This window comes from Diceros bicornis, chromosome 9, assembly GCF_020826845.1.
Source record: "Diceros bicornis minor isolate mBicDic1 chromosome 9, mDicBic1.mat.cur, whole genome shotgun sequence".
NCBI lineage: Eukaryota > Metazoa > Chordata > Mammalia > Perissodactyla > Rhinocerotidae > Diceros > Diceros bicornis.
In genome coordinates this window covers 67,814,581-67,829,311 of record NC_080748.1, presented here as the reverse complement: position 1 = coordinate 67,829,311, position 14,731 = coordinate 67,814,581, and the positions used below count along the sequence as shown (strand labels likewise).

Genomic DNA, 14,731 nt, shown 5'->3' with positions numbered 1-14,731 from the left:
AAATCTAGTAGAACATGCCATGCAGATAATTATATTTCCAGTTTGAAATAACGTTTCAAATTTGGAATGTTCTCATCTACTTATATTGTCGATTGTCCAATCATAATGAATTATGAACAATAGCCACTTCTTGTTCTTTTTAAATAAGTATTTTAATGAAGTCGCCCATTGTAATACATTTCAGAAGACTTAAGCTGGTGAGAACCAAGCTATTGCATTAGGCTGTTGGTTTATACTCCTCTGTCTTCTAACTTACTATTATGTGCCACTCCCGGTACATTCTTCCTTTTGTACAGTTATCTCCATTCTCCTCAGATATGAGAGATTGAAATGTCATTCTTCAATTATTTTAATTTGGATTCTTGTTAAGCAATTTAAATCTAGACCAAATGACACACAAATAAAATTGGATTGTTTGGAATCTATGAGAGTAGTAATGTTAGGTACCAAGTGCCAAAGTAGCAGTAGTAACCTCTTTAGATCATAATTCCTCTGGGATCTGACTTTAGTTCTTATATATTTTCCAATCTTGGCTTAATGTTTTTCCCATTGATTTTATAAGCCAAATAATAAATTTGAATAGATTCCATTTTTGAAATAATAGTGAGTCAGAATTCCTTCACCTTTATGTGTGTATATACACTTATACAAATAAAATCACATAACTATAACCATTATTCAATTATTATAAAGAATACTTAGTGTGACACTATTCTCTCCATCTATTTTGTTTCACTGATTTTATCAGATGCTCAATACCTGATTTTGATTAATAATGCTAACTTAACTTTAATTGTAGATTACAAAAGTTTCTAATGTTGGTGGATCACATAAATTTCTAATTTTGGTGATTCAATAATTGTGTTAAATATTGATGCTTCTAATATATACATTTAGTTTCTATCTCACACTATTAAATGTACAAATACTCCAAATTCTCAGCCTAAGCCAGAAAACATTTTGAAATAGTTTTGAAGAGTAATACTTTTAAAGTACATTCCCATTAACCTTAAAATTGAAACTTGTTTATTTTAAAAACGTAGGCTTTATTTTTTAAGCATTTTTAGTTTCACAGCAAAATTGAGTGGAAAGCACACAGAGTTGCCATATGCATCCTGCTCCCACACACTCACCAGGGTGGTACATTTGCTACAATTGGTACAGGAGCATTGACACATCATTATCCCCCAAAGTCCGCAGTTTACGTTAGGATTCACTCTTGGTGTTGCGTGTTTCATGGTTTTTGACAAAGGTATTATGACATGTATTCTTTGTTATAGGATCATACAGGATAGTTTCACTGCCCTAAAAATACCCTATGCTCTACCTATTCATTCCTCCCTCCACACAAACCCCTGGTAACCACTAATATTTTTACTCTCTCCATAGTTTTGCCTTTTCCAAAATGTCATATTGCAGTATTATGCAGTATGTAGGCTTTTCTGATTGCCTTCTTTCACTTATAAGCATTTAAATTTCTTCTGTACCTTTTTATAGCTTGATAGCTCATATCTTTTTACTACTGAATAATATTCCACTCTATGAATTTATCACAATTGATTTATCCATTCACCTACTGAAGGACATCTTAGTTGCTTCAAAGTTTTTGAATCATGAAGCAGTGTGGACTGCTATGTCCACACATGCAGGTTTTAGTGTGGACATAAGTTTTCAACTCATCTGGTTAATAGCAAGGGCTGCAATTGCTGGATCCTATGGTAGGAATTGTTTAGTTTTGTAAGCAACTGTGGAGCTGTCTTTCAAAGTGACTGTACTATTTAGCATTCTTACCAAACAACGAATGAGACACTGCTGTTCCACATCTTCACCAGGATTCGATGCTGTCGGCATTCTGGATTTTAGCCATTCTAATATTGTTGTCTATTTTGAATTATGTTGTTTTTCAAATGTCTTGCTATTATTTTCCTATTATTTTGGTTAGTTCATCATCAAAAAATCCTATAAATAATATGTGATCATAAAAATTTGTGACAAAAAGCCCATTTTTCATATCATAAAGTTATGGTGATTTGCCCAAGAAATTTCACAGTGATTATTTCCTCTAGATGGTCTCAATCTCCTTATTGCTTTTTTTCCACGAAGAGAGCAATAATTGTGTTTTTCCTCCTTTACATTATGTTCCATTAGATAATCGTCTCTATTGAAAACACTCTCCCAATCTTTCCTGGGAGAATCAGACTCTATTTTTTTCTGAACAACTTAACAATTTATTTTCTGATATATACCTGTTTCCTTACTGTGGAGGCACTGTTGGTCACTTTCTTGTCGTTCTCTCTTCTTCACCGACAGATTCCTGATTTTGGTTGGATGTCGAAGCAACCAGCCCCACGGAAGGATCCAGGCAAGCCACAGCAATCTGTTGCCATTTTGCCTCTGACTGAAACGCTGGAACTTATGCCACTCAGTTCTACACAATCAGAGAGGTAAGATGAAGTCCTTGATGCTTTATGGAAAAATATTTTGTTTCTTGACAAAAATAGAGAGAGGTGGAGAGAAATCTGTTTGGTGGTCTTCTTTCTTAAAGGTTCTGTGAAGATATGATCACTGGAGCTATGGCAGCTATCTTGCTACCGTGAAGAAAGAAGTAACATGTTAAGAATACAAATGGAAAGAAGAAAAGAGCTCGGTTTCTTTATGATATTTTTGACCTATGGAACCACCCACAGTACTGTCTATCTCCAGACTTTTGGCATTGTGAGATAATTATCTTAGTATCAAAGGTACTATGATCCGGTATTCTGTTACTTACAGCTAAATAGATCCTAACTGATACTGTCCCATAAATGGAAGACTCAGTGTGACTGGCTATGTCCACATCCTTGAAACATTACCAATGTTATTTATACTACAAAAAGATATTATATGGCTTTATGTCAGTCCAATTTAGGGCTAAAATTCTCAGGTGCAGGGTATTAGTTAACTACACATTTTGCCTCCTTTTAAAATTCGTATTTGTAATATAAGCAATTTAAAGAAATTTTTGTTTTTATGTGTCTTTACCATATGTCAAGCCACTTTGAAATGAAAAAAACAAGATATTCATTGTATCGAATATGTCATGTATGTACGTAATATCGTACCCCCAAATCTAGAAAATGTGAACACAAAAGTTCATAACAGCTCCAGGTAAAATTTCTGGTATTTATTGGCTTTTCTTCTTTCTTTTCCATCTTACAAGAGTCATTTTATTTTGATCTTCAAGTAGAGCCAAATGGGTTACACAGCCTCTTCTTGATGATAAGCAATCTCCTCCCAAAAAATATCTCTCACAGCAAACATATGTTTTATTAATAAAGTTTTTTTTTTTTAGATTTGAAATCAGCAGCAGATGGATTAAGCCACTCTCTTGACTAAAATTCTCTTTTTCTTCCATTAGCACTTGGAGGAAGTTTTCCAAAATGTTTCCAAACACAGACCCCAGGGCTTTCCAAACACAGGACCTGGAGAGCTTCACTTCTCATTATATATTTACTTTCATTGCAAATATGACCAACTCAGAGAGGCCTTTCCTGTTCACTGTACTGAATGTTCCACTTTCCAGCAGCTCAACACAAGATGGATTTTATTGATTATTTCATGTTGCTTTTCTTATCCTGAATACATATATATATTAATTTTTGTTTTTGGTGAGGAAGATTGTTGCTGAGCTGACATCTGTTCCAGTCTTCCTCTATTTTGTATGTGGGATGCCGCCAAAGCATGGCTTGATGAGTGATGTGTAGGTCCAAGCCCAGGATCCAAACCCATGAACCCTGGGCCACCAAAGCAGAGCACATAAACTTAACCACTACATCACCGGGCTGGCCCCCTGAATACATATTTTAATCTATTTTTCTACTTCATTATTGTCAAATCTTTTCCCCCACAGCAATACACAGTATGACCCATCAGAATATCTTTTAAATTTCACTCTCATTCATCATAATGCCCAGCAAACAAATTATTTGGAAAAAAATATATTTCTGAATAAATAGACAAATAAATGACTAAGGATTCTTAATAATGATAAATAAATGAAAATGATTTTCAACTCCCTTTCCTTTCTCACTTTCAGTAACTTAAGCTTCAGCTGACTCACCAAGTTGGTTCACTTTTTCAATTTGCTCAATACTACCCCTTCTCTAAATTCCTTTGTATTTCTTGCTATTCTACTAAGACATTTAGTTATGACTTGAGTATCTTTTTCTACCCATGGCCTTGACGCTGAAGCTTTTGTCTTCCAAAAGGCCTATTTCATTATTTTCATGAACCAATACAATCCCCTCCTTAGAAGCGCTCCAGTATCAGTTGTTAAATTAATGTTTTTCTGCCACACCAGATTAGATAACCAATGTTCTTCTGGTAACATTTACCCAGAGATGAAGAGCTTTTATTTTCACTCATCCTATTGAATTATGATTTAGTTATTTTTATAATATTCTAAACATTTTTTAAAAGTTTAGATATGCTGGTTATTTATTATATTTCTTATATTCCTAATAAATATTTTATAATATGATTGGCTTTTTTCTTGGAAAATCTATTAATTCCTCTTCAATAGCCATTAAATTAACAAACAAATTCAGTTTACCAGTTTCTATTTTTCAGAAAGTTTGTAAGCATTATTGAGCACAACTAAATTCAGGAAATATGACAAATACAAAAATAACATTATAAAATTTGGAGTCATTCTTTATCACGTAGAAAAAAGTACAGAGAGCATTTTTTCCTATTCACATATTTTCTTGTCTGTATAAATTTATTATATACATGGATATACACAATCATAATATTATACATGCATTTAACATAATTCTGTATTACTCTTTTTCCCTAATATTATGTTCCAAATATTCAACCTGATTTGGAAACTTATCTAAACTGACTGTATGATTAATTTCCCTGTACTGGTATTAGAATAATTTGTATTCAAATATCATTTCTGTGAAATATTAAATGTGATTTTAGAAAAGTTACACATTTCTTTGAGCTACAAATTCACCATTTGTAAAACAGATAAAATGTCTAAATTTAGGACATTATAAGATGAAGTCAGATAAAATATATGTTACATATACATATATGTGTTATATATAATGTGTTTATATGTAATTATGTATGTATGTAATATATATATCAGTACATTGTAGCTATCATTTTCAAAAGTCCGTTGTATTGCCTGTCACACAGTAGCTACCCCATATATATTTCTGACTGAATCTTATTCCTTACTAGTATGAACTTTAACTTATTAAACTATTTACAAATTTTGGGACACATCATTTTCTGATTATAATCTATAACAATAGTTTTAGAAACTAGTCCTATTAATACATACGTGTAATATTAAAATAGATTAACATATAAATTTAGGTTGAGATAGAAACCTTTGTGTTAGTTATACTCCAATATCAGCCTTATTTATATTAAGGCACATTTACATAATGTTCTCATTTCATAGACAGAGAATAGCTTTTGAATGGATGTACTTGAAAGCATTTCTTGGAGCCATTTACAATTTCTTGAGAATATAAGATATATGTTGTATTAATAGAAAATTAATATTGTAAAGAGATATGCTTCTTCCAGATAGGTGCTTATCATCTTTCTTCCTGCCCCTGTCTCCCCATCCTACTCTACACTGGTGGTTTGGAAATATACAGGGCTTTCTCGAAAGTCCCAATGATTGAGGTTGGGGTGGGCATTTAGTTTTGAGCAGGGAGAACTGGTAAACATCAAGAGGTGCACATGACATTCTATACAAAAGGAGTTATCCTTTTTCCTAAGCTGTCAAAACCAACCTCATTTGAAACACTGAGAGGCTGATATATAATATCTATATGGGATTAAATTTAAGATTTCTTAATTTGGAATGTCAAATGATACCAAACATTTATAAAACAATAAGATCAGAATCCTCTCCCTTTAGTTAAAAGAAAACTTCTCTAAAAATATATTAAATTCATTGTCTTGGGCTTTCTTACTATGTCATCTTGTCTATGTAACCACATATCATTCTCAAGACATGATAAATTTATTTAACCTTTCCAATATTTTTTACCTCTTTTTATTTCTTATATGTTTTTACTTTAGACAGAAATTCCAAATAAAAATGCTTAATAAAAAAGTTTATAGTGGTCATTGTTTTTTTGCTACTTCTGGTAATAGTTGAAAGAATTGTAAATTCTTTCTAATACTTTCTGTTATTTTAATAAGATTTTTAATTTATCATTTTTGATTAATACTTTATTTTGCAGTTGCTTGAAAATTATCAGCAATGATTCTGACATCTTCTTTCATAGTTTTTAAATTCTTTTGCCTATAATAATCAAATAGTGTACCTCCAATGTTAAATTTCTCAGTTTTATAAAAATTCAAATGATAGATATGACTACGGAGATATTACTATCTAGGCTTTTAAAAAGGAATCACGCTTTTCTTTAAGATTTGACAAAATATAAGCTCATTCCTTCAAATTATGACGCACTATCATGATATATATTACCAGTTTATATTCTTTTATTTATCATTTTTTAAATCTTTAATTCAATCAAATTTTGGCTGGCAGATTCTTTAGTCATCTAATCCTTTAATAAGAGAAATCTACTGTTCTTCATAGATCTTTCCCCCCTTTTATTTTGGTACAGTTGTTTTTATGTTCTCTGGTGATTTGTTGGTCTATGTACTCAAATCCATATTGCCTTCTTCCTCAAACTATTACACGTTTGTCATCCAATTCCATCTGGTCATTCTAATCCAGTTGACCATTTACCATCTGCTTGATCTGCACATGCTCTGTTTAATACAATTGAATGAAGACAAGGACTCCCACTAGGGATCTCTAACCTCTGACCTCAGCTGCCCTCAGACTGTACTAGACAGTCCAAATAACATATTCTACAGGCACTTTCTTTCAGTGGCCTCAAGTTTGCTTTCAACTTCAAGGTAATGATCTTTCTGATAAACCTTGACTCTTTTTTGTTTTTTTTTTTTAACATTGTTCTCTTCATGGCAAATGAGTACTGCCTTAATAAACATTGTTATTACATATGTTGATAAACACTTCTTTAAGTGCATTACAAACGAGTTATTACATCTATTCCTTGAAATAACACTCAAAGTATCCTGTGGGTAAAACTCTTTTTTTTAATTGAAAGATATTTGACTTATAACATTGTATAAATTTATGGTGTACAACATGTTGATTTGCTACATTTATATGTTGTAATATGATTGACATTGTAGCAATAGATAGCACCTCTACCATGTTACATAATTATCATCTCTTTTTTTGTGATGGGATAATTGAGATCTGGTCTCTTAGCAAGTTTGGTAATTATAATGCACTAGAGTTGTCTACATTCACTATACTGTGCATAAATCTAGATTCTTCATCCTCATGTTTATCATTGTTGTCTAAACTTGGAAGATCCATTTCCAGCCGTTAAAGTTATATTACCTAACCTCTCTAAACAGCAGATCAGATGAGGAAATACTGCAGCTGTTTACTGATATGATTTGAGAGAATAGTAAATAAAGTAATTAAATAAAGTCCTTAGCACTGCCTGGTAAATCAAGAGTGCTTAGTAAATGTTAGCAATTATTATTATTTAATTATTATAACCACCAAACCTTCCTGAAATGATTTTTACTCTGATATCAATGACTACTAGTGGTAGTAGAAAATCCTTTTTTATCAAAATATTATTAAAACATTAATTTTAGAAATTACAAGGAAATTAATTATGAAGTACATTCTAGTCACTTAAAATTACACTGGTAAATGAAATATTATATTTATTATACAGTAAAATCAGAACCATAGAAATTAAGAGATGGAAAGGACTAAAGGTTTTTTCTCTTTTAATATCTTCATTTAATAGTGAAGCCAGAAAGACTGTGACCTCCCATCAAAGCCTCACTGGAACAATTAATGTTAGAGGAAAATAGATTTGGTACATGTTAAAAATCAATTTCAGTGTCTAATCATTTACTGTGAGATTCTCAGAAACTACACGATATGAAAAAATGTCTTATTTCAGTTATCATTTCTAATATTATTTTAGTGTACATTTTAAAACTGTAATTTCAACTCAGGATTCAACATCATTGGTTTATTAATTTTATTTATCTAAAAAACTGGAGTGCCTAATATGGGCTATGATTATGCTAAGTATTTTATAAATAATACCTAATTTAAGCCTCCTATAACCCTCCCAAATAGGTACTCCTATTATTACCATGTTTTAGAGAGGGATTGATAAGATGGATTGGGTCCTTCAGACAAACATTGGTCCCAGCTTCTTGCATGGTGAATTTGCTCATATCTTACAGTTTCCCAGTCAGACTGGGTTTATCTGGCTGATCAAGTCCTCTACTTACAAGAGTAATTTGGGATGAGATGAAATCACATACATGAGTTCATAGCCATTTTCCTACCATTTACCTTCTTCCAAAATGACTAAGTAACTATACATATGTAAGGTGCTTGTCAAATGACTCTTTGCTTAGTTCCACATTTCTTTTATTATCAGGTTACATATTAAAGGAAACCACTATATACATATAATAATTGCACAAATAAATTCAAAAGAGTGGGCTACAGTGGATTAAAGAGTGATTTTTGTGAATATTCTGATTTCTTGACATAAAACCATGTATTATAGTATCTATAAACATATCATAATTCCTTCATCCAACTTCCTGCTAAACTTTTATGTATTTAAAGTTGCCTAATAACACAGTCGATGTAGGACTCACCTACGCCCCTTAATCAGACTCTGGTTTCTCTTTCTTAAATTTTTTAGTATCCTTTTCTATTGATTTCCTTTACCAAAAAGTGTTTGCTCAGCATTTGAAATATGCAAGAGATTAAGGTTGCTGATTCCCTGATTACCATTTTATGGCAGGATTGATGAAACATATATCTCTTTGCTATATACATCGCAAATCATAGCTTCTGTGAAATACCTAAGCTTTAGATTTGCATTTCAAGTAGAAAATTGTAAGCTTTCTGTAAGAGTAAAATTATCTATTTGATGCTTTCATGGAAAATAATGTTTAAATTCTATTTAATCTACAAGGTCAACTCTAGATCTAGCATTTTTAGTATACAAATTTAGGTTTCAGAGTATTTATATTTGGAGGCTATTATTTAACTATTGATTTTATGCTTATCTCCTTCTATCTTATGTAGACTGATAATGCAGAATAATAGGAGTAGATACAAAAAAAGCATTCTCTAAAATTTTTGGAGATAGGTATAATGGAAAAGCACTGTTACCATGTAGACACGTGAGTCACATTAGAGAAAAAGCAGAACTAAGGCACTCAGGCAGGGACGAAAGCAGCCACAGGCCATTTCCTTCCTAGGGATGGCTTGTCATTTTCTTTATTAAATTTATGTCATTTAGGTCTCTTTGTGTCCTCAGTTCTCTAATAAAATCTGATTTTCCAGCTTATCTAACTTGTTGTCATTTTTGGTATGGAACAATGGTCTTTCCAAATTCATTTTTCACTAATACAAACACCTACAAACTTCAAGGCCATATATTCCATGCTGGGAAGACAAATATAAAGAAGTGCTTCCTGTTCCTGTTTAAAGCCTTAGTAGCCTACAGAGATATTTGTACTCAATGTAAGGATCATAGCAGAGATTCCTCACATAACGGATATACAGCAAGTGAGAGGGAATCCAGTTGTATCTAGAAGAAGAAGAAATAGCTTTCAGAGAAACTAAGGAGCAACTGAGGGATGAATAGGGGTTTTATAGTCCTTCACTGAGGCTGGGGCTGGTAAACAGCGCTTTCCATTTCATGAACATACCACAGTGTGTTTATCTCATCGATGGGTATTTGAGTTATTTCTAGTTTCTGGTAGTAACAAATAAAGCTCTTATGAACATTCATATACAAGTCATTGTATAAACACATGCTTTCACTTCTCTTGGGTAAGTACACAGGGTGCACCAACTGAATCATACAGTTCATGTATGTTTAACTTTTTAAGAAACTGTCAAACAATGGTCCAGAACGGTTGTACCATTTTATGTTTCCATGATTAGTGTATGAGCATTCCAGTTGCTCTATATGCTCGTCCACACTTGGTATGGTCAGTCTTTTTGCTTTCAGCCATTCTAACAGATATGCAGTAGCACAGTCATGTGCTACGTAATGACCTTTCAGTCACCAACGGACCACATATGCAATGGGTGGTCCCATAAGATTGGTACCATATAGCCTAGGTGTGTAGTAGGCTATACCACCTAGGCTTGCATAAGTACACACTATGATGTTTGCACAACGGCAAAATCACCTAATGACGCATTTCTTAGAATGTGTCCTCATCGTTAAGTGATGCGTGATTATACCATGTTGTGGTTTTAATTTTCATTTCTCTAATGACTAACGGTTTTGAGCATCTTTTTTGTATGCTTATTTAATGTCTTGTTTTCTATCTATATGTATTCTTTGATGAAGCATCTGTTCATATATTTCGTTCATTTTTTAAATTGGGTTGTTGATTTTTATTATTGAGTTGAATTTTTTTATATTCTGGATACAAGTATTTTATCACATATATAATTTGGAAATATTTTTTATACAGTCCATATCTTATGTTTTTCCTCTTAGCAGTATATTTCACAGAGCAGAAGTTTTTAATTTTGATGAAGCAAATTTATCATTTTTTTTGACAGATTGCAGTTTTGGTGTTGTATCTAAAAAATAGTTGCCTACCTGAGGTCACAAAGATTTTCTACTACCTTTTCTTCTAGAAATTTTATAGTTTCAGATCCTGCATTTGTGTCTATGATCCATTCTGTGTTAACATTTTAATGTGGTGCGAAGTGTGGAAACAACATTCTTTAGAAAAATGTATATGGATATCCAATTTTTCCAACACAATTTATAGAAAGTCTATACTTTCTCTCTTAAATTGTCTTTGCCTCTGTGTCAAAAATCAGTTATGCACATAGGTTAGGGTGTTTTTCCCAAGTCCCTATTCTGTTCCATTGACCTATTTGTCTATCTTTAAACTGAAACTTGAAAACAGGTACTGTTAGTCTTCCAACTTTGTTCTTATCTTTTAAGATTGTTTTGGGGCCAGCACCGTGGCTTAGCGGTTAAGTGCGCACGCTCTGCTACTGGTGGCCCGGGTTCGGATCCCGGGCGCGTACCGACTCACCGCTTCTCCGGCCATGCTGAGGCCCCGTCCCACATACAGCAATTAGAAGGATGTGCAGCTATGACATACAACTATCTACTGGGGCTTTGGGGAAAAAAAAAAAGGAGGGGGATTGGCAATAGATGTTAGCTCAGAGCCAGTCTTCCTCAGCAAAAAGAGGAGGATTAGCATGGATGTTAGCTCAGGGCTGATCTTCCTCACAAAAAAAAAAAAAAAGATTGTTTTGGCTCTTCTATGTCCTTTGCATTTCCATATGAATTTTAAAATCAGCTTATTGATTTCTGAAAAATGATAACTAGAATATTAACAAGGATTGTGTTCCATTTGTAAATAAATTTGGGGAATATTGCCATTTTAACAATGTTAATTCTTCTGAACCATGGACATTATATGTTTTCCATTTATTTAGAGCTCCTTGAATTTCTTTCACCAATGTTTTGTGCTTTTCACACCTTTTGTCAAATTTATCCTTAAGTATTAAGTATTTTGTATTTTGATGCTAGGGTAAATACTATTTTTGTCTCGGTTTTCAGTTGTTCATTGCTAGCATACAAAATCCAATTGATTTTTGTATATTACTCTTTTATTCTGCAACCTTGCTGAACTCATTTATTAGTTCTAATAGCTCTTTTTAAGGATCTCATTGGATTTTCCATATACAGTCATGTGTCACTTAAAGATGGGGATATGTTCTAAGAAATGCATCATTAGGCGATTTTGTGGTTGTGTGAACAACAGAGTGTACTTACACAAACATAGACAGTATAGCCTACTACACACCTATGCTATATGGTACTAATCTTTTTTTTTTTTTGTGAGGAAGACTAGCCCTGAGCTAACATTCAATGCCAATCCTCCTCTTTTCTGCTGAGGAAGATTGGCCCCGGACTAATATCCGTGCCCATCTTTCCCTACTTTATATGGGACACCACCACAGCATGGCTTGACAATCGGTGTGTCAGTGCACGCCCGGGATCTGAACCTGCGAACCTTGGGCCACCAAAGTGAAGGCCATGCACCTAATCGCTGTGCCACCAGGCCAGCCGCAATGTATGGTACTAATCTTAAAGGACCACCATCATATATGTGGTCCATCCTTGACTGAAGTTATTATGCCTCGCATGACTGTAGATGACTGCTATCTGCAAATAAAGACAATTATATTTCTTCCTTTCCATTCTGGATGCCTTTTATTTCCTATTTTTTAGTTTATTAATTTGGTGAATTGCATTGATTGCTTTCCAGATGTTTAACTAAACTTTCATTCGTGAGATAAACCACACTAAGTCATGGAGTATTTAGATAAATGGGTAGATAGATTCAATTTGCTAAAATTTTGTTTAGCACTTTTGCATCTGGGTTCATGAGGGATATTTGTCTGTACTGTTCTTTCTTGTAGTGTCTTTGTCTTGTTTTGATGTTAAGGTAATGCTAACCTAATAGAATGAGTTAAGAACTATTCACTCTGTTTCAATTTTTTTGAAGAGTTTTTTTTTAAGTTAGTAGTATTTCTGTCTTAAATATTTTGTTCATTCTACCAATAAAGCCATCTGGATCAGGAGCATTCCTTGGGGTGTTTTTTTTAATATGTAATTCTTCAAGGTGAATTAGTTTGGTTGTTGTTCTTGTTGTTTTTTGAGAAATACTGGCCCTGAGTTAACATCTGTTGCCAATCTTCCTCTTTTTCTTTTTTCTCCTCAAAGCCCCAGTACACAGTGGTATATCCTAGTTGTAGGTCCTGCTAGTTCTTCTACGTGGGATGCTGCCTCAGTGTGGCTTGATGAGCGGTGAGTAGGTCTGTGCCCGGGATCTGAACGGGTGAACCAGAGGCTGCCGAAGAGGTGTGTGCAAACCCAGCTGTGACGCGACCGCGCTGGCCCCCTGGGGTAAGAGTTTTAATGAGTAATTAAATTTCTTTAGCATCCCCTCTCATTCCCGACCCATATATCTTTTGTCCTCTCTTTTTTTCCTCCTATTTGTCTCACTAAAGGTTTATCAATTTCATTGATCTTCACAAGGAACCAGCTCTTGGTTTCATTCATTTCTCTATGTTTCTATTTTCTAGCTTACTGATTTCTGCTCAGATCTTTGTTCTTTCCCTTCTTCTCATTTGAATTTTGTTTTCCCTTCTTTTCTAGTTTCTTATGGTGGTTACTGGGGTGAGTGACTTAACAAGATGTTTTTGCTTTACTAGTATAGGCGTTTAACACTATAAATTAATTATCTCTTAAGTAGCCCTACTGCTTCAGCAGCATCTTACATGTTGTAAAATATTGTGTTCTCATTTTCATTCCACTAAAATACTTTATAATTTTTCTTTATATTTATTCTTTGAATCATGTGTTATTTAGAAGTATGTTATTTGGCTGCATAATGTTTTGTGATTTTATATAGATCTGTTATTGATTTCTAACTCAATTCCATTATGATCAGAGAAGATGCTGTTAAATTAATTGACATTTGTTTTATGGCCTAGATTAAGATCTATGTCAATAAACATCCCACGTACACCTGAAAAAATATGTGAATTTCATTTTTTGTTAGGTAGAGGGCTCTGTATATATCACTGTAGTAAAGTTAGTCAATATATTCTTACTAATTTTACAGGTACTTCTTCAATCAATTATTATTAGAGTTGTATGGAAATCCCAAATTGTAATTGTTGTGTTGTTCATTTCTCATTGCAGTTCTATTAGTTGCAGCTTCATGTATTTTGGGGTTTGATTAATAGATGTGTAGACATTTAGCATTGTTAGGTCCTCTCGATAAATTGATCACTTTTTCATTATAGTAATATACATTTTTGCTCTGAAATATACTTTGTCTGATATTAATACAGCTAACTTAGCTTTCTTTTGATTAGTTCTAGCATGAAATAGTTTTTTATTTATTGGCTTTTAATTAATTTGTGTCTTTATTCAAAGTACATTTCTTTTAGATAGCAAATAGTTGGGTCTTGGTTTTTTAAATTCAATCTGATAATCTTTGCCTTTTAATGGGGGTTTCCATACTGGAAAACAACTTGGCAGTATTAGGTAGCTTAAGCGTCCTTATAACTCATGGCTCAGAAATCCCAGAGGAATTCTCATGAATTTCCCAGACAAGCTAGGAGTTAGATTTTTATTGGAACATTTCCTGGTTGTAAGGAGTAGGGGGCAATCTAGGGCCAATTATTGAGGAATGGATGAGCATAGCAGGATGTAAACTATGAAATACTCTGAGGCATTCAAAAGCCAAAAACGCTACTTGTATGATAAGCAGTGTGACTTGATCTTTAACCAATGCTGAGTAAAAAGTGTGACATAGAAAAATATATCAAAATTCCATTTATGTAAATATGTATTCAAAATACACACCAAGCTACATGTTTTAAAAGAATTCATAAAACTCAAGGGTATATATTAAACACTTAAGATAGAGGGGAATACAAGTGGGGAATATGCATAAGAGAAAATAAATAGATGCATAAATAATGTGCTACAAAAAAAGTGATTTTAAATGATCATTTACTCCCAGGATCCAAAAGTTAAAAAAATTAATTAAAATT

The 14,731-nt window shown here is 33.1% G+C and overlaps 1 long non-coding RNA gene across 1 annotated transcript in view; it reads left to right on the top strand.

Annotated features, from left to right (window-relative positions):
* The window catches only part of LOC131410287 (uncharacterized), a 140,523-nt gene extending 137,285 nt beyond the window's left edge, over window positions 1-3,238 (top strand). The window contains exons 2-3 of the long non-coding RNA XR_009221215.1: window positions 2,311-2,444; window positions 2,546-3,238. This is a non-coding gene — a long non-coding RNA (uncharacterized LOC131410287). The remainder of the gene's footprint in view (window positions 1-2,310; window positions 2,445-2,545) is intronic.
* Window positions 3,239-14,731: the final 11,493 nt, after the last annotated feature.